Source organism: Vicugna pacos, chromosome 5 (assembly GCF_048564905.1).
Source record: "Vicugna pacos chromosome 5, VicPac4, whole genome shotgun sequence".
Classification (NCBI taxonomy): Eukaryota; Metazoa; Chordata; class Mammalia; order Artiodactyla; family Camelidae; genus Vicugna; species Vicugna pacos.
Genome location: NC_132991.1, coordinates 51,848,500 through 51,872,962, shown reverse-complemented (window position 1 = coordinate 51,872,962; position 24,463 = coordinate 51,848,500). Strand labels below are relative to the sequence as shown.

General features: G+C 36.6%; 1 long non-coding RNA gene across 1 annotated transcript in view; it reads right to left on the bottom strand.

Annotated features, from left to right (window-relative positions):
- Positions 1–23,701, bottom strand: part of LOC140696628 (uncharacterized) — a 229,391-nt gene extending 205,690 nt beyond the window's left edge. The window contains exon 1 of the long non-coding RNA XR_012073133.1: positions 23,690–23,701. This is a non-coding gene — a long non-coding RNA (uncharacterized lncRNA). The remainder of the gene's footprint in view (positions 1–23,689) is intronic.
- Positions 23,702–24,463: the final 762 nt, after the last annotated feature.

Below are 24,463 nucleotides of genomic sequence, written 5' to 3'. Positions count from 1 at the left end.
CTAAACTCCCAGCTGACCCTATTGGTTTATGTGTAGGGAGGCTTTGGTGAAAAAATAGTGAGTTGTTTCTTTATTCTGCTTTTATCCAGTCACAGAATTCCCATCTTCCAAACCACAATGGGAGGCAATGTGGTAGCGTGTAGATATTAACATACCATGGAAAAGAGTCAAAACTTGATGCGAAATCTAAATCATACTCTACTTTGCTATTAAGTAAGAAAAAAAATCTTAAAGAAGTCTTTTCGGTTTTTATTTCCACTGCATTCTGGTAAATGCTGGTAAAATTTCAATGCACACTTGCTCTCAGGCCTTCAAAGTGAAAACGGTGGAGGTCTGGAGACCGCGCAGGCTTCCCTGTCATCACTCATTTCTTGTGCTAATGCCACACTGAAGAAAGTTTTAATGGTTTGGTGTAAACAGAGCAAGATTAAAATGAAAGCTTTTAGCAAATAGACTTTCAGAAAATAGAAGACAATAATTACTGCATTAAAAACTCCATCATTTGTGCCTTAATATTATGACCTCTTATAAAAACGCCACTTTAATTGTTTTAACATCTATTTAAATGTTTTGTACTTCTTGTTATTCCCAGCAGCTAACAATAAGAAAATAGCAGCATTAAGCTCAGTTTGAGGCCATTTTTACTAGAAATCATGATACTAATGAACTGTGAAGAAAATGATGCTAATCATACTTCTTTGGCAGTCTTGTAAAATAATTACTAATGCTTATATATAAAGTAAATACATGTGTGTGTATAGCTTGACAGGTAAACTTCTTTAATCCAAAAAAAAAAAAGCCTTAGTTTCTCTCTTTTCTGTCCAATAAATCATGTTTACTGAATTTCACTTAAATTTCACAGAAGAGATTAAATAAAATACAACACATTGCAACAAAATATTTCGGCATATGTTGAAAAGTGCTCAGACCCTGTCTGTGGAGATATGTTTCCCAGAGGCAGATTATCCTATAATTTTGGGGTAATTGAGGGGTCCCTATGGTAACAATGTCTGTGTAGTTGATCTTGGGGTCATAAGATTTGGATCTAGCCAAACACTGTATGTTGGAAAGCTCTAATTCTCACCATCATATCTTTAAAGTAGAGATCCTAATTCCTATTATATGGGGTATTTGAGAGAACTAAATTCAGCATGTAATCAAAAGTACCTAATAACTTGTAAAATGGTGTACGAGCGTGAGGTATCGTGTTATTATTACTAACACTTGAACCCTGTCAAACACAGCATTAAAATTCTAGTGTATAGATTCAGACAATCCAAACAATGTTCGAAGGGAGTAGAAAGAGTAAGATAGGTTATCATTTTAATTCTTATTTCTTTCTGTTTTGAAAATATAAACCAGATGATATTTACATTGGGGGAGAACAAAAAATCCGCACTTATTCTTAAAGATAAGCGTTCATCCCCTACTCCTGCTTAGCTGGCAAAACACAGAATGTTCATCTCCTACTTGCTAGACAAAACACAAAGATGTTAGTAATGTTCCTTTAAGTAAGGCAGTATAAGAGCTGGGTTCTAGCATCCTACAAGCGTTTCAGATCCACCTACCAATTCTGTGACCTCAGGTAAGTTATTTAATGTATTTCAGTTTCTTCACTTATGAAAAGCAGGTAGTGGAAGCACCAATGCCTCAGAAGACTGGTGACTCAAAATGAGTTATCACGGGGTTAGAAATCAGCACACTGCCACATGGCGAGAACCTGATACATGTCTGTTGTTACAATATGATTATATATTTCCTCACGTGGGCATTTCAGACAAACTGACCACTTCCCAAACTCCATCTGTAAACACCAAGGAGATCAGAATCCAAACCAGATTCATCGTCTTTCATGAGTTAAGGCCCTTTCCCTGAAAAGACTACTCAGATTAAATCAAAATGATCCTTGCTTTCAGTTGCAGCTGGTGAACTCAATAACCAAAATCGTCTCAACAAAATAAATCTCTAATACACTTAAAGAGCTTAATGGACATATTTCCTAGTCTTCAACAATCACAGCAAACTTAGTAAAGTTTTCTTCCAAAGTCTTGCCATGTGGCTTCCTTTCTTCATTCATTCATTAAAAAAATAAAAATTAAAAAAGTATTAATGGAACTCCTATCACATCCCAGATGCTGTATTTGGTGGTGGGATACAAAGTCAAGAGAAAAAAGGAATACAATCTCTGCCTTCATGTCTTAAGGAAGATAGATATTAATCAAAATTATTATACAAAAGGAATGTAAACTTGCAACTGTAAAAAGTAGTACAAAGGAGAAAAAAAACAGTTCTCATGGGAGTATAACATTAAAAGGAAATGAACAAACTGTGTTGGTGAGGGAAAGCTTCCCCGAGGAAGTGATAATTGAGTTGATAATCAGAAGAATGGAGTTGACAGGATAAAAAGTGTGAGCTGCTGGGTTCCAGGTACAAGGCTCTAGGTGTGGAAGGAGGGAACCTGACCCCTGGGGGGAACCTGAAGGAAGGCAAGTGAGATGGGAACTCAGAGAAGGAGAAGCATGGAGTGAATAAGGTGAGGCTAGAGAGTTGGCCAGTCCCTGCAAGCTATGGTAAGAGCTGGTTTTCTTATCTTAAGAACTTAAGAACAGAGGAAAACCACTGAAGAATTTTAAGCTTGGGCATGTGGTTGGTTTTGAGGAGAGGAGGAGGCTGGTGTGATCCTGTGAAGATTGTGTGTGTGAAGAACAGTTTAGAGGGGGTCAGAACACGTGTGCAGAAGCTAGTTAGGAGACTGCTGCCAGGGTTCAAGAAACTTAGATCAGGACAGGTGAGCTAGAAATGGCTGCAACTGATAGACAGAGGAAGAGCCTGGTTTTCCATAAAAGATACATTCTTTTCTTTCACTGCCCGGGCGTATTTTTCATGTAAAGACATTTTCCTTTTGAAATGTAAACATCCTAGAGAATCCAAGTAAGGTTAATGGTAGGTGGAGGGCTTCCATATACATTTGAATTCAACGAAGGATCAAAATGCCAATTCCTAAATGACTGGTATCATCTCTTTCTAGGTAAAAGCCCCTGTCCAGTATTACCGTAAAACATGAGCGACAACAACAACAACAAATGCAACACTGAAAATGAACCAAAGGAAGTAATTTCCACTGAAAGAAATCTTGTTATGAAAAAGCCATAGGTAAACATTTATTTAAAAAATTAGATCCAAGAGCAGTAATACCATTGAATTAAGTTGAAAAAAAAAAAGGCAAATAAATCCAGGAAAGGAAAAAAGTCAGAAGTCATAGGAAACAGAGCCAACTGTAAGTCTAAAGTAACCAATGACATTATCTTTGGAATCTGACAGAAGACTAGCTGCTACTTTAGGAAGAGTTATCTCCCATATTTTGGCCACTAATCAACCATGTACGTAAAAGTGACGTTGACAATAGACAAGGCACCTTCCGAGCCTTCCTAGTACCTGAGAGCAACTGAGTGGATGAGGAAGCACACACAGACACGACCACGCACAAACACACAGAAATGTATTGAGCTCATATGCCTCCAAGGATTAAGCAGAAAAACAAAAAGGACAGTGCAAAACACATCTTCATTTTGCCAAACAGACATGCAGAAACATCCATCACAATTTTCTCTAAGATAAACTGTGTCTCTCAACAAAAAATGAAATCGCTGGCAGCCTAGTTCTCCCCAAGTAGAAGTGAGACATTAATTTAGATCACTGTGCACCACAGGGATTTCCAATTACACAATGCCGAATCAGAACTCTGTCCGGGTGTCAATTGGCTGCCAGCATCCATGGGTGAGCTGTGTAACACTCCTCTGTCATGTAGCTCATGTGAGAAAAGAATTTTGCTGTTCCAAGAAATGGCACTCATCTTGGAGACCTTCCCAGTTACACAAAAGAGCATAATTTCCACATTATCCCCAGGCATACTGTCTAGGATGATAAGTCTATGATAGCTTTATGTGTAAATTATACACACAGTTCTACTAATGAAAGGCATGCAGACCACTTTTTGGTGGTGGCAGTGCAGAAAAACAAAATCAATTTGTTTTTCAATTTTTAAAAACAACATCTGAGCTATCTGTAATAATCAAAAGAGACTGTGAGGATTAGATGGCAGATAAGGTAATTGCACTGTGATTATCTGACAGATCAGAACTGGTTTTGTCAAGCAAGGTCTAAGGAGTGCAGGTTTACCAAACACCTCATAACTGGCTTTGTTTCAGTACTTTGATTTTTAAGTCCTTGAGACTTTTAATACTGTACTTATCTCAGTTTTTCATCAGGGACGGTACTCTTGATTCTGGCTTAATTTTTTAGCATAAGAAAGCACACTCACAATAGAGACAAGAAGTAAGGGAAGGATGAATATTTTCATATTTATTGTCTATTTGGTAATGAAATTCCATATGTAGTGCACAGTGGGCACCAGATATGGGAGATGAACTTGAGGACAGGACAGGGTTCCTTCCTTCTAGAAGCTCACAACTTTTTCACTAAGATGTCTGAAACATGAAAACTTTTGTACACTAGGTCTTTGGAAGGTCTCTTTTATTTCACTAAATTCAATCATTTTTAAATCAAATAAAGAACAGAGAACAAGAATAGAAAATTGGGGTAGGCATCATACTACTTAATATTTGCTGAGCATTTACTGTATATATACAAGTTTTATACATATCTAAACCTTACGACCACTTTAGCGTTAGATTACAATACGCTTCATTTTTAAAATGAAGAAATGAGGTTTACACAAGTTACACCAAACGATCAGAAATCTAATGTGTAGCCTCAAGTTAAAGCAATGTGATCTGGTGCCCATTTCTCTACGCTTCTCCATTTTATATTTACAATAACCTGAATATCCAGGCATTAGTATCTCAGGTTTTGTTTGTTTAATTTTATTGCTTGATTTGGAAACTTGTTTTTCAGTCCATTCTCCTTTTATCTTATCTTGAAGATCTTGGTGGGAAAGGTTAATCAAGTCTTTTTTCTGGGGTTATTCCATTGTAGTTGAATACATAACCAGGTTGCTCTCTCAAACTATTCATTGCTTTCATGGTAAAATTTACTTACAGAGCACCTGTAATATGTCAAGCAGTATATTAGGTGCTTTATGAGTAAAGATGTGATCCTTGTCCTGTACTGACAGGAAAATCAGAATTAAATAATAAATCAAGTGAAAGTTTAGTTAAGTGATATGGTCAGGGGGCGGGGTGCTAAAAAAGCGACTGCCAGCAGGGGGCTAAGGTGAGGCTTCCTGTTCGAGGTGGCATTTGAACTATTACCTGAAACTTAAGGAGTACCTAGATTTAATTTTTATTTTTCCCAACTTGACCTCATCTCCCAGAATCTGGTTTTCTCCACACTATTCCAATGAATTTGCATTCCCACTGGCCTCCAACCATCACCTAATTTCCAAATGCAGCGTCACCAAATGACAGTCTACACTATTTACCAACTGCAGCTTTTTGAGATTCCCTCTTCCTTTAATATCCCTGCTTCTACACTAGCCCGGTTTTCTCCCTCCAGCCCTGGCCACCTGCATCTACTTTTCTTCTTCTACCTTCCGTCTTTACACTTACTCAGAAACCGTCCTCAGATCCATTCTTCTCTGGCTTCTTCTCATTTCTCCTAAACTCTAGTCCTCTTTTAAACTCATGATTGAAACTATTTCCTCATCTTTTTTTTTATGTTGATTTTTCATTAAGTAGCATAGATGATATTCATATATAAATTCGTATATAAAACATATAATGTACATATACCATATAATGACATAAAATTATAAATCCAATTAAAAAGTTTAAAAGTACATACTTATCTTTAAAAAATTGTTCTAGTAAGTTATATGACTCATGTTTGTATTACGTGTGGCATGAATGTATGCTAGGATTAAATACACCAAATAGATTACCTACGCTTGTGAAAACGAGAAAAAGGAAACTGTAAAGAATCAATGTATTCTTATTCAAAATGACACTGATTCCCAGATCTTCCTTTTGACTTACGGAGGGACAGAGACACAAGTCCTCTTCGACTGGACTGGGGCCGGGGGAGCAGAGGCACTTTTTCCACAATTATCGAAATTGAGGGAAATGTTACTGTCTCCTCAGATAATGTATTTCTGAAAACTCATACGGTTTTCCAACAGCCCAACAACTCAAAAGTATCAGAAAAAAATGAATGAAACCCTAGACTGAAAGGGATAGAGTAAAAAATAAAAATTTTTAATCTCTCACAAAGATGAAAACACAAGTATTTTATGAAGTTGGTTGAAAAAAGACTTTGAAGCTAGGAATGAATAAATATGTCTCCATTAAATCACATTTATTGAGTTTACTATGAGAAAGGTAATATGATTTAACATGAGTTAAGACTGCATATGCTTCCTAAATTTGGCAACCTCATAGATTAAAGAACACTGAGAATTATGGATAACAGTTCATTAAAATCTCATAGAATATATTCTACATGCAAAGAAAATCCACTTTTCTTTCCTTAACTCCTTCGTTTCTTCCTAGTGAGGTGAGATTGATGAGGGGATGACTGTGGCCCAGCCTGGTGTACGGTATTGTGCTGTTAGAGCCGTTAGAGCCCAGATGGGGTTAGGAAATTGGCTATGTGGAAAGAAGGAGAGAGTGAGGGCCATCCTGGAGCACAGTTGAAGCCTGAGCCAGACAAGGAAGCTATTTGCTTAGGTTTGGAAAGGAATGAGATATTTGCCTAATTTCAGATTATCTCTACACAACTAGTGATTAAATTACAAAGGGAGCAAGAGTCAGTTTATGCTGGAGAAACCTAACAAACCCAACCTTAACTAAGTGATCAGAGTTGTATCATCCGTAATGAGATAAAGTGAAATAGTGGCCATATAATAACTTACAATACAGTACAAAAAACCATAGCATCTCTCCTGTGATACTGATGCTAAACCTGCATTAATACTAATACTGAGAAAATATCAAACATGCTCAAATTGAGGAACAGTCTACAAAATAGCTGACTAGCGTCTAGGTCGCAAAAATCAAGGAAACGTTGAGGAACTGTTCCAGATGAAAAGTTTCAACAGTCTAAATGCATCTAAAATAAAAGGACATGATCGGGTCCTTTTATTTTAAAGGACTTTTTCGAGACAATTGGTGAAACTTGGATAGAACGATTCTGTGAGTTAAATGATAGCAATGTATCAGCATTTATTTCCTGACTCTGATGGCTGTGCTGTGATAATATAGGAGAATGTCCTTTTTTATAGAAATTACAGACTAAAATATAGGGGGGTGAAGGGGCAACATGTTGTCAACTTATTCTCAGGAGAGAAAAGTTATTTGTATTGGACTTAAAATTTTTCTGTAAGTTTGATATTATTTTAAAATAAACAAGCAACACACGCACACATATATATGTGCCCACATGTGTGTGTAAACACATACATACACACACAAAGAAAATATTTCACAGCCAGTTTTCAACCGGTCTTTTTTTTCCTTCCCTCACAAACTTTTTCACTCACGTGCGAAAAATGTATAACTTTCTCCCTCACACATAAACTTATGAACACACACACGCACCGAATTTTCTCCCTTTAGTGGGCAATATTTGGTACTAATTTCTCTCATTTGCTAAAAGCATTTTCTGTCCTGAAGAGAAGCTCTAACCCACCAAAAAAGGCTAGACAAATAACCAAAGTGTAGAATTAATAGATATTCCAGTTCCTTTATTTGGCATATACTTTTCTATATGACATACATAGGCATTTCTTCTGTTTAATCAAGAAAGGGTGACTACTCTACAGTTCAGCGAAAGTGGGGATTTTTCCAAGAACAAAATTACTAGTCAGCCCTGGAGGTCACACCCAATGGCCAGACGGAGAGCTCACAGTGTGTTTTACAGTCAAGTGCAGTGCGAAATACTGCAGAGAACAGCTCGGTGTCTGTGTGGATGTAATCATTCACTGTCTGGAATAAAAATCTTCTAAATGACACTAATGTTTACTAATGTTTATATTCACATCCTTGCAACTTTCTCTTAAATGGACTCCACTCGGGCTTTGATGCCAACCTTATACAAAAACTGCTGTTTCTAAGACCACCAAGGACCTCCATATTCTGTACACGCAGATTAATGTTCAGTTTTATCTCATTTATTCTATCAGCAGAATTTTACAAAGCTGATCACTTTCTCCTCCTTTCTTCACTTTGCTTTCACGTCCACACTAATCTTCTTCCTAACTCATTGGCTGCCATCCCTATGATATGCTAATATTGGAGTATCTCAGAGCTCAGACCTCATACACCTTCTCTCCTCTACCCATACTGTTGTCTTTTAAGGAAAGCATTCAGTCTCACAGCCCTCAAAACCATCTATTCCAGCCTGGCTCCTCCTTTAACCTCAAATTCAGATTAAAAACTGCCTACTTTCCCCTTTGGTAACCGAAAGTTTGTTTTCTATGCCTATGAGTCTATTTCTGTTTTGTAAATAAGTTTATTTGTCTCTCCTCCCCACCCTTATTTTTTTTTTAGATTTCCACATGTAAGCGATATCATATGATATTTATCTTTCTCTGTCTGGTTTACTTCACTCAGTATCATAATCTTTAGGTTCAGGCATGTTGCTGCAAATGACATTATTTCATTCTCTTTATGGCTGAGTAATATTCCACTGTACATATGTACCACATCTTCTTTATCTATTCATTGGGTGGGAAAATTAGGAATTAACATATATACATTACTATATATAAAATAGATAACCAATAAGGGCCTACTGTATAGTACAGGGAACTATACTCAGTATCTTGTAATAACCTATAATGAAAAAGAATCTGAAAGAGAAAACAAATATATATATATATATATATATAACTAAATTACTTTGCTGTACACCTCAAACACAACATTGTAAATCAATTATATTGCAATAAAAATAAAGATCAATAAAAACTGCCTACTTGATACCAGTGAAGATCCAAGTAGCAATATCTCCACTTTAAAATGTCCAGAATCCTGACCTTCTCTTCCAAAAGGTGCTCTTCTAACTGTCTTCCTATCTTTGTTAATGATAAATCCACTTTTCTAGTTTTCCAGAACAAAAGATCTCAGAACCATGGAATCATTCTTGAATTTGCTGTTTCTTTCACACCCATATCCAATCTCGTCCAAATTCTGTCAGCTCCACATTCAAAAATATCCAGAATTCCACTGCTTCTCATTACCTTCACTGTCACTTGCCTGGTTCAAGCACCTGCATCCAGCTAGGAATACGAAAATAGCCTCTAAGTGCTCTCCCAGATTTAATCTTTGCCTCTACAGTCTATTTTTAGCACAGAACCCAAAATGATCCTTTAAAATTTGTCAGAACATATCACTATTCTGGGGAAAATTTCCAACAGACTCTTATTTCAAAGCTAAAGTACTCACAGGGCTGTATAAAGTCTGACACGATCTGTTATTCTGTACTTCTTTTTAACTTCACCTCATAGTACTTTCCTCTTGCTAACCCCACCCTACCCTCTCTGACCTCCTCGCTGCATCTAGAATATTCCTGGCCTGCTCCCACCATGGAGCACTTGCACTTCCCTCTAACTGGAAAACTCTCACCCCAGAACCCTACACAGACCCCTTCCTTACCCCTTTCACATCTTAGCCCATATCATTTCCTCAGTGAGGCCTTCCCTGGTTACCCTATTTACAATTACAGTTCTTCCCACCCCAAACCATTCCTGGCTCTCTAATTCCCCTTTCCTGCTGTATTTTCCTTCAAAGTGTGTAACACTGTCTAACAAATTATGTAATTTATTCATTTGTTTTGGTTAATGTTTAATTCCCTGCTAGAATATCAACTCCACAAGCACATATTTTCATCTTTAGTTTACTGCTAAATTTCTAGCACTAAATTAGTGCCTGGAGCATGGTATTCACTTCATAAATATTTATGAATAAATGAAATTTAATGAGAAAGCAATAAACTAAAGGAGGTCACCCAGCAGCCAAAACTTGACGGACAACGCGGTAGGGAAGAGAAGAGAGAAAGTGGAAACCATACCCTTCAATTGCACAGATAACAATCTCAACCTGGCAGCGAGACTGGCCTGCCCCACTGCAGCTGGCTGAATAAGGATTGAACCCTAGTTACCTCTGATCTCATCAGTGCAATCTGATATCTACTGAAAAGAGGAAAGGGCCAAGAACTTAGATTATGAACTTTGACACACCAGTGCCTACCTAGAATTTTAGATATTAAAAGTACACCACATTTTTAATAGTTTGGAAGGTTAATCTCTGAACTTACATTCCAACAGACAGGTAACCACACAGCAGCAAAACAAACAAAAATACAGCAAGAAGACTGGCGTTAATTTAACAATTATGCTTTTAGAAATTCTAAATGTCACAGAACAGTGAGATCAGTCACCCAATAGCTAATACTAGCTATTTAAGATTTGGCAAATCACAGAATCTTGACAATTTTTATAGATGAGGACAATATTCCTAACGTGAGAATCTCTTGCAAAAATGAGAACAGTGCTTTTGAAAATAGAGATTACAATCTGATCCCTCATAAATATCACTGGTCCTTCACTGTCCCTGTATTTTCCTGAAGATTCCTTGTGGATATCTGGAAGACATTTTAAGAAGTCCAAGTTGTCTGGCAGTAAGACTGAGCAAATTAAAACTGTTAAGTACACTACACTATAGCCAATGGAACATACAGTCGATACAAATATAGATACTGAAATAATATAGATTAGGATTCACTGAGCACAGGTAAATATGACAGAGGTAGTATCTGTATTATATACCCCAGAGCCCTTTTTTGCTTCTTCCTTCCATATTCTCACTTTTTCCCCCCTTAATATCCTTCTCATGTGACCAGTATTCACATATGCTCTCTACCCTCTGATTTTTATGTTTATCAGGAAAAAACCTCATAAATTAAGTCTAAAAAGCCTAATTTTTCTCTAAAGTAAAAGCTCTCAGACCAAAAAGATTATTCCCTAATTGTGGAATTTTAGCAGTCAAGAAGAAGTAGCAATGATAGTTTTTCTAGCATCAGGAAATCACACCAAATATGATTTCAACTCAATCATATTCTTCATTCAATCAACAAAGTATTGAATACCTGCTATGTGATAGGCAGTGTTAAGTGCTGGGAATATAGAAGTGAGCAAAAAGATGCGGTTCAGATCCTCCAAACTTTATGATCTAGTAAAGAGAGGTAGGTATAAAATATGTAAATGAATAGCTATCTAATTACAAAATATAATTGCAAGATGACCGAGTTGTATGAAGATAAAAGGCAGAGTACTATGATAGCAAACAAGAGAGTCACTAAATGGAAAAGTCAGTGAAAGCTCGTCTGCAGAGGCATTATTTAGGTCAAGACTTGAAAGATATGATGGCATCAGTCATACCACAAAACTAGAAATGGAACATTCTAGGTGGTGGCAAATCTCTAAGGTAGGAAAGAGTTTGGAATTTTCTAGAAAGGATAGATGTTGTTGTGACCAGAGCACAGTTAAGGAGGAAGGGAATAGTTCAAGATAAGGTTGGTCAAGTTTTTGTATCTTACAGGACATTGTAAGGAGTTTGGATTTTTATTTTATGTGCAATGAGAAGTATTTTAAAGAATTTTAAGAAGTGTAATTTCACTTGGCTAACACTTTTAAAAGCTCAGAAACCCTGCTATGTGATGAGTGAGTATGGTGGGCTGGAGGAGGAAGTAAAGAAGGAAATGGGGAGATCAATTAGACTATTACAATAATCCCAGTGAAAGATGACTGTACCCTCAACTAGGATGGTAGTAGAAATGGAGAGAAATAACTGGACTGAAGGTGTGCTTGGGAGGTATAATACATGACTTGCTAAAGGACTGGATTTTGTTATGAAGAAGCAGAAGAAATCAAGAAAGATTTTCAAGTTTGAGCAACTGTGTGTTGATGGTACAATATATTGGGATGGTTAAAAAAAGGCAGGGGGGAGGGAGGTAAGGGTTTTCTGAGGGGAAGTTAGAGTTCTTCTTTAGATATGTTAAGTTTAAGACAACTGTGAGTCATCCAAGTGAAGAGAGATGTCAGGAAGCTAGCTAGAGAAGCCTTCCACATTTAGCCAAAATAAGCTAACAAAATATATAAAGGACTTGTTTTCAAGACACTTGATATATGTTAACAAAGGACAGTGAGATACAGGGGACAAATGAGGTGAGCCTTAAGATGATCTTATTGAAATACCCAAGAAAGTTCCTACAAAGTGGCACAGGAAACGGAAATCTGGTAAAATCCCCAAATTGAGGAGATGGAGCTGAGAGTGTAGAGAGAGATGGAAAGCTTGAGTTTACAGGACAAAAAGCTGGAGAGGAGAGAGCTGCATTGAGGAAAAAAAAAAAAAAAAAAGTCTGGAAATCTGCAGAGAACCTCCCTCAAGTATTTAGTGGAGCACTGATCATCACATGGATTTGAATAAATTCCCTGAGGACTAAGAAAGAACCATCTGAAAGGATGAAAGGGAAAAGAACCTGGAGCTCGCATGGGCTGGGAATAGTCTGTTTACCCTAGCCAGACTGGAAAACCTCATGATTTACGGAGCATTGGAAAGTATTCAGAAGGATCTTGCTGCAATAATGTAATTGCCTTAAACACTGCTCTGATCCCCCCAAATGAATTTTCAAAGAAGACCTAAAGGGATCAAATTGTTTCCAGGTAGTTTAACTGCATCCCAGAATAAAACCCAAAAATATTTCTAGGAATAAAAAACAAAACAAAACAAAAAAAACAAGGTAAACAAGGTAAAACTCACAATGCCTGACATCAAATCAAAAATCACCAGGCATGTAAAGTAGCAGGAAAATACAATCCATTATAAGAAAAAAAAAAAAAAAAAAAGGAATCAGCTGCAACTGACCCAGAAATGACACAGATGTTAGAATTAGGAGTCAATAATATTGAAAGAGTTATTATATAATTGTTTTCCCTATTTCAAAAAAACTCAAAAGAAAACATGGAAAATATAAAAAAGACAAAATAAAAATTTCAGAAATGAAAACTTCAACATCTGAGATGAAAAGTACACTGAATCATATAAAAAGCAGATTAGTCGTTGCAGAAGAAAATATTTAGTGGACTGAAAGACATGGCAGTAGGAATTATCAAAACAAAACAATGAGAAAAAAAGAACTAAAAACAAACAGAGCTTAATTGAGCTCATTCTAAAATTCATATGGAAATGTAAAACATTGAAATAGAACAGCCAAAACAACTTAAAAAATTTAGAAGAGTAATGCTACCGGTTTTCAAGATGGATATTAGCTACATTAATGAAAGCAGTATGGTATTGGCATGAAAATACACAAACAGATTAATGGAATAAAATAGAATCCAGAAATAGACCTACACTTACATAGACAATTAGTTTTGACAAGGGCAAAAGGCAACTCAACAGAGAAAGGATTGTCTTTCAAAATGCAATTCTGAAATAATTGAATATCCAGATGCAGGAATTGGATATTCATATGCAATAAAATGAGCTTTGATTCATACTTCATACCACATAAAAATACATTCACAATGAACCCTACATCTAAATGTAGAACATAGAAATATAAAATTTCTGGTAGAAAATATAATAGAAAATTGTTGTGATCCTGGTTTAGACAAATACTTTTTAGATATGACCCCAAAACCGTGATACAGAAAATAGAAAATCAGTCAGTTGTACTTTATCAAAATTAAAGACATCTGCTTTGTGAAAGACCCTGAGGAGAGAATGAAGACAAGCCACAGACTGGGAGAAAACATTTGCAAATTATCTATCTGCTAAAGAACTTGTACCTTGAAATACATACATATATTTTGATATAAATATATTCTAGAAGAAGAATATATTTATTCTTAAAACTCAATAATATGAAAACAAACAACCCAATTTTTTAAAATGGGCAAATGATTTGAACGTAAACATCACCAAAAATGAAACACATTTTGCAAGTAAGCACTGAAGTCACTCAACACCATGTATTGTTAGGGATATACAAATTAAAACTACAAAGAGAAAATAGTACACACACACCCATTAGAATTTAAAATACTGACCATACCAAGTGTTGGCAAGGATGAGGAACAGCTAGAGCTCTCATACTGGTGGTGGGAATAACAATGGTAAAACCACATTAGAAAACAAGTTGGCATCTTCCGAGAAATTTAAACATATACCTACCACATGATCCAGCCAGTCCATTCCTGGGTATTTACCCAAGATAAACTAAAACATATGTCCATCCAAAGGCTAATGCAAACATTCATAGCAGATTTATTTGTAATAGCCAGAAATTGGAAACAACTCCAATGTCCACCAGCAAGTGAATGGATAAATGAATCGTGGTGTACTCACAACGGAATGCCACTGCAGTGGAACACCACTACTCAGCAAGAAAAGGGAATGAACTACTGATAAATGCAACAACGTGGATGAATCACACAGTAATTAGGATGAGTGATAAAAGGCAAGACAAAGATAAAAACACTTTTGCAAATGTCTGTTTAAATTCACCTTGTTCATTTGTATTTTGTCATCTTAAATCTATAGCTCTGAAACCCTTTAAATACTACCAGAAGATTCTGTACATTACATTAAATCATTCCATTTATATAGAATTCTGGGATATGTAAACCAATGCCTAGTGACTGAAAGCAGATTTTCAGTTGCCTGGGGACTAGTGAGGGGGCAGGGGAAACGGGAACTAGAAAAGACAGGAGGAAGCTTTTGGGTGATCACTATGTTCACTATTTTGTTTGTGGTGGTAATTAATTACATATGACAAAACTTACCAAATTCTTCATTTTAGTCTGTGCAGTTTACTTAATGTCAAATGATTCCTTAATTAAGCTATCAGAAAAGGAGGAAAAGGAAAGAAGGAAAAAGCAGATATGTGAGCTTAGAGAAGTGGTGGTGGCTAGAGATAAATTTGGAAGTCATCAGTGTGTAGATGGTACATCAGACCTTGGGAATGAATGAAATCATCTAGGGACAGATTAGTCAGAGAAGAGAAGGGGAATCCAGTTACTTCCCTAAGAAATACCAACATTTAGCAGTTTAGAATGAAGAGGACAAACTTTTCAATTTTCATAAGTTGTTTAAATCCAATCCATATCAAGTTTAAAGCATCTGATCATCATTTTATTCACCAAAGGCTGAACCAGCAGGAATGCACATCCATTTACGAAAGCTTCTAAACTAACAATTAGTGTCTTCTTACACTTGTAATTAATCCACTGCTAAATAACACGATTATTGTTGAACTTAATTGACAGAAGTCATCTTTTGTTTTTTTATTTAATGTTATAATTTTTTAAAGTTTTATTCAAAACTATTGTAGTGAAAGTATTTCTTGTATTTTTATGAAATATGTTAGCATATGCTGAAGATTTAATGCATTCTAACTTAATGTTAAACTCACAGCATTATAACTTGGCTTGTGTCATCACTAAGGTACAGAATATAGAGAATTCACAGAAATGAAAATGTGAACTTTGTCACTATAATTGATATTTATACATCAGTGTATTCTACTTAAATGAAGCCTATTACAGTTCAAAAATAAGCAAATTTTGTGTTTAAGCATAATGTAAATTATTTCAAACGACTACTTAGATTAACTTTGTCCATTTGTTTATTTCTATTTAGTTATAATTAAGTGATGGCCTTGAAACCTTCTAAACACTTCAGGAACTTTTTAGGTTAAATCCTCATATTCATTTCAGAAATGGAGTTTTATTTTCAAAAACCAAAAAATCAAATGCATCTCTTCCCTCACTCTTCTCTCCAGCTCAAGCGAGTCCCTCTGCTTCTTCCTGCCCATCACCAAATATTTCTGTAAGTGTTGTTTATGCTCACTGGCTCCACTTCCCACTCCCCACAGCCAATCAGTCTTCTCAATCTGCTCTCTCAAAGTCCACCATGAAATTGCACTCACCGGCTTCCCTGAGCTGCTTCTGTTTTCCTGTTACTTGAGCTCATTGCCGCATTTGACACTACAGATGGCTCCATTCTTCTCACAACTCCCCTTTTTTTTTTCCTCCTGGGATCCTACCTCCTCTTACTTTGCTGGCTATCCTTTTCAGTTTCTGAGTTTTCCATTCTTAGCTTGAATTTTGAATTTGCATGCTTCTATTTTTTTTACCCTTTTCTTTCTAGTCCCTCTTCTTGGCCAACCCTATCCCCTCCATATTTTCCCCTTCAGCCTCCTAAATTATTTGCATTTTCATGAAAGAAGGACTATTTATTCTCCCCTCTTGGAGTTGAAACACCTCTCCCTACCTCAATTTCTTGGCTAACTAGTACTGGATCTGGAAGGCTTAGGTCAAGAAAATCTGTAATTCTAGGAGGAGGGATAAACTAGGAGTTTGGGATTAACAGATACACAGTACTATATATAAAATAGATGAACAACAAGGACCTACTGGATAGCACAGGGAACTACATTCAATTTCTTGTAATACGCTATAATGGAAAAGAATCTGAAAAAAATGTATAAATGTATGTATATGTATAACTGAATTGCTCTGCTGCCCTGAAACTAACACTTTAAATCAACTACACTTCAATAAAAAGTAAAATTGAAAAAAAGAAAATCTGCAATTCCTAATGGCTTATGAACCATGTCTGTTCAACAGTGAGCAAATCCGTTAGCAAACAATAAACCTTAGCAATAATTAGGTTGCAATATGGTTTAGGTGACAACCAGACAATCGGATTCTATTTTTAACAAACCTACTTGAGGGGTAGCTTTCAGAAAAACAGACAAAAACAAAATATAAACTTGTGGTTGTCAGTTACTGAGCAATATATAAAAGTTGTGGGAAAAGGCACCAGAAAGTAAAATATAAGAAAGGGTATGAACTTTCCACCTGGCCTAGATCCAGGGTTCATTCTACATGAATCTCTTCAACATCCTGTCTAGCTGAAAATCAAGAAAAGTAAATTAAGGTATAATTTGCGACCAGAGGATACCGCATGATGCTGAAGCCAGGAGAAGCTGTGTTCCTCGTGTTTACGACTCCTCGCTGTCCTTGATGAAGTCGATTAGAAGTGCTGACACTTTGAGCATAAACCTCCTTGGACCAAACCCAGGATATACTGACACTGAGGTCTCCTTCAGTAGTTAGGGAACCCAGAGGATGTGGAAAGGCTTTATTCTTGTAGGCGCCAATAATGGAAGAATACATCTTATTGTCACAAAAGCAAGCCTCCCTTCATTCCTAAATCAAATTATTCACTGAAGAAACTCTTCACTGACATTATAGTTTATGAGTAATACAGTATATATAATTTGTATCCGTGTATTCTACAACCTTGAAAAATTAGCCTGTATAATCATTTTTTTCATTTCTTAGGAATAGTTTCTTTGCGTTTTCTAAATAAAATTTTAGTGCTTATAGCTGTTATTATGTGAAGTTTTATATGGACCTCTATCTTTCAGTGTCCATTAAAATATTCCGTGTGTGCATTTGTAAAGAAAAAAGGGGTAGGGGTGTGTGTGTGTGTGTGTGTGTGTGTGTGTGTGTGTGTGTGTGTAGAGAGAGAAAGAACATAAAGGAGACTGGGATTAAGAGATGATACAAAAATTAAACATTTATTCAAGTTAACTTTGAACATAAGATAAATAATGTGTGGGTCATAAAATGAAATATTAGAAGTTGTACTACTCATAGAATTTTAGGTATGAATTTTTAAAACACTTATTTTAAAGAGCTCCGTATTCACAGGTAAAAAGACGTGCCTGTTGCTCATTTTCCAGTAACATGTCTATTTTTCTTAATTTTTTTAACCTTTTTGAGCATTTTTATATCTGCATCACATGAAAACATTACTGAGCTCTCCACATGAAATTATTTTTAAACCTATTTCTCTCTCAGTACTTCCTCTTATAAAGTAGCAGATAATATCAGTGCACATGTACAGTTAAAAAGAAAGACATTCTGTTCATTTATTCCTAGTAAAGTATCATCAAAGAAGAATAAAGTTCACGTAGTTTTAAGATGAAAACAGAAAATTATAAATCTGAGAGAGAGGCCACAAGTATGAAGCAGGGAGGCCAACGACATTTGTAAAGAACATTATCTTAAACAGCTGTCCATTAATAAACTTCTGAGCATATTGCTTGGCGGACACATTTATAACACAGAGCAGAGCCCACTAAGGCTTTTATTTCTACTACTGTGAAGATTCTCCGGGGTGACTCTGGGTGCCCAGGATGAAAGGCCATTTTAATTAGTCAATACATTTTCTACCACTAATTTTCTCTACTATTTTCTCTACTAATAAGATTGAAGTACATTATTGAATTGTTTTAGGTTTCAAGATCTTAAAAAGGATAAAGACGTTAGACTTTACAATTAAACAAAACCCTAGGGTACGGGGGTAGGGGTGGGGTGCGCTCTGTAGAAACCTATCTTGTCAAACAAGTTACTGAGCTGATGTCTAATATCTAGACTGACTTGTACCAGAACGCAACTGGGATGACTGTTGCATGTTAATTCTGAAAGTAAGTTTCTCAGCTAATCAACAGATGCAAACTTCCCACAGGATTCTAATAGCAAGGGCTTTCAGCACGATTTTTATTATTCAAGAAGTCCAGCTCATTAATTTTGAAAAGGACACTGCAAACCCCTACCCTCTTTCCAAAGAAAAAAAATCTTTCAGAGGAGTTAACCTAAAGCAACAGACGGTGACAGGTCAATCATGAGATCACAGGAAGATCAGTAATCTGATCTGCTGCTCTTTTCTGTACTGCTGATTTCTTTCCCAAAGGATAGTGAAAAGCGTATTTGCATTTCTTTATTTATGTATTTCTTTTGAGCTCTGCCAGTTCACATAATCTAAAGACTTCCATCCTAAACAAGTCATTGTCAAAGCCCAGCATCTATAGGGAAAGAAAACAGTTACTAATCTCTGCAATTTGTTGCTGTTTTGGTTATTAAGCTTGTGTGTTAGAAATTCAGAATTCTTACACTGCACGGTCTATCACTCCCTGTACTTCTCTTCACAACATGCACATGTTTTTGCAAAAACGAAAGAGTGGTTTTGTAAACATGTGGATGGGAAAACCTAAAGCACAGAAAAATACTTTTAGGATTTCTTTTTCCCAGCTTTAGGGTTTAAGTATCTTTTTCTCCTCTCAGAAAAATAATTTTGAACTAATTTTAAAATTCTGAAATGGTTTTGTATCAGTCCAATGTCTTATCATACTCAGATAATTTTTAATGTTCTTCCTAAGTTACACCCTTGATGTTCATCTTTAGAACAGTAATAAACTAGAAATCCTGTAAAGATAGATGCAGTAACACACATAAAGTAGCAAGACCATTTGTATCATCTAAGATCAATCACTGTAAAAATAGAAAATAAAATAAGATAAAAATCACTGTGAAATCTTTATTTTGCCTTCAGGGAATGTGAATTTAGAATTAGTATTCTTTAAGTCTTGTATTTAAAGTGAAGATAAATGGGTGCCTGCAAATTGCCATCCAATGTCAGTGAAAGTGGTCCACGACTCCATCCTTAGAGCTGGTAGAAAATACAACCAGACTAACAAATGTGAAAATTTAGATAACTGAAAGCTCTGATAAAGGGGACAAACTCATCTTAAAACATGGGCTCTCTGGTCATTAACTGTGTTGCTAATGATTTTAATCATATATTTTGCTTTTGCCTTCTTGCATTTCTAAGACAATGCTGCTTTATTTTCAGAATGTTTACCATTTCTAATTCAATATTCCTTCCCCAAGCTTCTATCAGAGGGCCCTGCAGAGTTCTCTTCATGTGTGTGAAGCACATCACTACGAATTCAGTTGTCTTCCTCTCACATACACTTCCCTGTCTCAGGAGTTTTCCAGGCCTCAGTGAACCACAAAAGCTTAAGTAGTCAGGAATGAATTTCATAGTGTTTCTTTCAGAACCCTTCCAAAAGTGATAGCTAACAGTCATAAGACTATCAAGGATTCACTGCATAAAAAACAAGAGTAAATTACACTGATTAAAAAAACAAGTATCTTTTTCAGGGAATGCAGAGAGATTCCAAGTGGTGGGCAAAGACAAGGCCCGAGTCACTGCCTGGAACCTCTACCCAGTCCCCAGCGCTGAATTTCGAAGGAGAGTAATTAACTGGGTCAAATCAACCACGATGCGTCAGAGCCTGATGGGTCATGGGGTGGGGCAGGCTGGGGAAGGATTTGACAGAAGCTGCTGTGAAGTGCATCTAGAAGAAGCAAGTGAAGCTGGATCTCACATTGGCTATCATTTTATTTCCCTTCCAGCCAACATTTAGCCCCCTGGCTCCCCTTGTCCACACCCTGCTCAATACTCAGCCTGCATGTTCTCTGCTAGATCACCAACACTTACAACCTGGTAGAGAGCTTTCTGTACCCATTCTCATGCAGTCATGAGGTAGGTAGTAGATGGAAGGTTTGATCATTGTTTGGGGTCCTATTATATACACTTTTCTGCACCTGCACTTCTTCCTTAAAAATACATTTTAGAAACTCCTCAATGATACAGACAGATCGAATCCACTCTCCTCAGTAGCTATATAAATATCGTGTTATTGATACACCATGATTCATCCAACCAATAACCCAGCCATTACTAATGGCTATACCCTTTGTTTATATGTTTGTTCATTTGCTACCACAAACAATTTGTTCAAGCAACAGGTCTTTATTAAATGCCCTCTAGTGCCCATTCTCTAGGGATAGAGAAATGAACAAAACAAAGTCCTTACCTTCTAAGAACAGCCATTTCAGTGGAGGGGACAGGCAATCATTTATCATGCAACATAATGTATTTTCATGAAGCTAAATAAGGAGCTGGAAAGGTAGAGGAAATTACTTATGACCTTAAAGGAGGTGATCAGGGAAGGCTTGAGGAAATGTTTGATGAGAAACCTGAATGACTTGAGGGAGCAAGCCATGTGGAGTGTTCAGAGAAAAGCTATCTAGCTGGAAGAAACAGCAAGCACCAAGTTTCTGAAGGGAGAGGTGCTCAGGGTGTCTGAGAACAAAGGCAACACCACTGTAGCTAAGACACATTAATGAGGGACAGGCAAAGGGGCCAATGGGTACCCAGCCGGTGATGTAGAGCTTGGTCTGTGGTGGTAGGTGCTTTATAAAATGCCACAACTGTAGCAACATGGATGGACCTAGAGGTGATCATACTAAGTGAAGTAAGTCAGACAGAGAAAGACAAGTATCACGTAATATCACTTATATGTGGAGTCAAAAAAACCGACATAAATGAACTTATTTACAAAACAGAAACAGACTCATGGACATAGAAAACAAACATGGTTACCGCAGGGGAAAGGGGGAGGGGATAAACTAAGTCTGGATTAGCAGATACAAACTACTATATATAAAGTAGATAAATGACAAGGACCTTTGGTATAGCATAGGGAACTATATTCAATACCTTGTAATAACCTATAATGAAAAAGAATGCATTTGTATGTACGAATGAATCACTATGCTGTACACCAGAAATTAACACAACATTGTAAATCAACTACACTTCAATTAAAAAAAAATGCCACAATAAACGTCCACAGGTATTGCTAGATTGGTCCCCAAAAAGGCTATCACAATTCCCATTTCTACAAGCAGTCCAGGAGTGCACTTTTTCCTGATCCCAAGTGATATTATGTTTCTAATTTTTAATAATTTAAGGGGTGTAAAGTGACAGCTAACTTATTTTTCATTTTCATTTTCCTGACTCCTAGGGAGGCTGAGCATTTAGTTTTTTCCCCAATAAACCCATAAATAGGACTTACTATGCAACATGCACTGTCGTAAACACTTCATAAATGATCTTACTAAACAATCCGATGTGGCAGAAGCCATCATTACAGATGAGGAAACTAAGGCAGATGGCTATTAAGTAATTTGCCTAAGATCACACAAATAGTCAGCAGCGGTTTAGGCAGTTAAATACAGGTAGTCGGGTTCCCGGCTCTACACAGCTATTTGTCAGCCATTTGAGTCTGCTGTTCTATAAAACCTGCTCATAACTGAATAGGTATTAGGAGAACAAACCATATGTATATAATAACTATACAAATGCAGAATATCTCTGTTAGTTTATTCTATCTGTCAAATCCAGAGAGAGGTCTGGATATTAGATCTACCTGTGAGAAAAAAGACAGTTTCACAATGGGAAAAAAAATTAACTCTGGTTGAGAAAAATTCAAATTCTGGTATCATCTCAGGTCCAATGTCCTCTGGGATAAAAGTGACCAGAGCTGGAACTGGAGACTTCAAATTGGCACAATATACCAGAAAGCTATTGAACAGTATAAATTGCTAAAAGGCCCAAAAGGTGACAACACACAATATAATTTTCTATGTTAGAAAGACACGGTCTTTTAAATATGCCAAAATGCTGACTCTCAACTATAATTATTATAAAGTAGTGTAGATCAATAAGAATGTGTAGAATTGGGAGGGGGGTGGGAAGGGACAGACTGGGAGTTCAAAATTTGTAGATACTGACAGGCATATGTAGAATAAACAAGATTATACTGTATAGCGTAGGAAAATATATACAAGATCTTGTAGCTCACAGCGAAAAAAAAATGTGACAATGAATATATGTATGTTCTTGTATAACTGAAAAATTGTGCTCTACCCTGGAAATTGATACCAACATTGTAAAATGATAATAACTCAATAAAAAAATGTTTAAAAAAAAAAGCTCTGAGTGAAAAATGAAAAAAAAAAGAATGTGTAGAATTGATACAATCAAAATTTAAAAGGAATCTGTTTTAATCACCATGGTCCAATCTATTCTCAAAGCCTCTAGTTTCATTTCTTAACTGATATGTCTTAATGGGTGTAGCTTACATTCTGTGAGGGTGGAAGAGGGCAGTTTAGAAAAAGCACAAAAGGTCTGAAGGTCAAGGGGGAGGCTGCTCCTTGAAGAACAAGAACCACAAATCTCTCTCAAGTCTATGCTGCCTTTTCATGGAAAAAGAAGGTTTAAGGAGTCCTTAATAAATTAATATTTACAATGTAGAGAAAAAAAACTCTTTCAAACATGGAAACTTGTAGCATTTTCAGATGATCATTAAATAGCCGTTTAAAATAGCCATGTACTTTGTATTTGCCCAAAGGAGGCTTACAGAAGTCTTAGACATGAGATTAATTCCACCCTGAGTTTAAAACTCCTGAGGGGATATTTAAAAAAAAAAAGGAAAAGAAGATGTCTGCTGTGTAACAGGACTATATGTTTTTGGAAGCACCAATTTAACCAAGTTTTACTTTGCTTGTTGGGCTTAAAGATAGACTTTTAGAATGAAACAAAAAGAAAGAACAAAGTCTTCTAAAAACCAAGGAATCAGTAAAACCTCAGTTGTATTTTCTAGCCATCATTTGGCTCTTAAAATCCTGAAAACCTTCCCATGAAAAATGAAGCATCTCCTCTTGTCTAGACGACACAGCCTGCTTCCCTGTCAGATGCGGCACTTGGGAACCCAGGCTCTGCCTCTTTTCTCTCACACCATCTACGACTCCCCGTAAACCGGGGCTGTGTGTCCCTTCCACACCCCAAATAGGAAACCCTGCAAGGTGGTGCTTCCTCTCATTCTTGGGCCGATGCCTTCACCAAATTCTGTTTTGAAAAGCGTTTGTTCCTGTTTTTTTGTGTTTGGGTTTTTTTCCACTTACCTTGTGAAGTCTCATCTCCATGACATCTGACAGAGGCTTTGGGTGTAGGCTTACTCGAAAAGAGAAAGCAGCAAGCGGTGGTTACGGAGGTGAGTTTCTGTGGAGCAGAAAGGTTGAGTAATCTAGCACTGAACATACTAAGTTCAGGTCAGCCTCCAAGACTAAAACTGAGAAGTCAATGGTAGTGATCGTGTGCCTTCGGGCAGCTAAATATTTTCACTTTATCTACTATGGAGGAGGGAAGCATTTGGACTGCTGCATTTTTTTTAACAACAGAGTTCTGCCTTTTAAAAAATATTTCTTCCAACTTACAAAGACTTTTATAAGATTGTATTTTTGAGAAAGGGGAGCCCTCTTCTTTTAAAGGGTATTACTCAGGAACCACTACACGCATCCTTTATAACGCACTGCGATGGCACCTGGTAAGTACCATCAGGGAGGAGCCCATCTTGTATTTCTTGGTATTCCTCACAGTATCAGCATGATGTGCTCCTAGGAGTTCAGTGGATGCATGCATATCATTTGCTTGTCTGTTCATCCATTCATCCACTTATTCATTCATCTAATTTATTAGGCATGTATTGAGTTTCTCTTCTTTACACCCTGAGGATCTAGCCACAAATAAGACACAATTCCTGCCCTCAGTGAATTCATAAAGTCTGGTTGGGAAAAGAAAACTAAGCAAATAGCTGTGAATACCACGTGAGAGTGAGGAAAACAGGAGTTCGTACAGAATACGTTGGACCTCACATAGGGAAACTGGCACTCTAACTG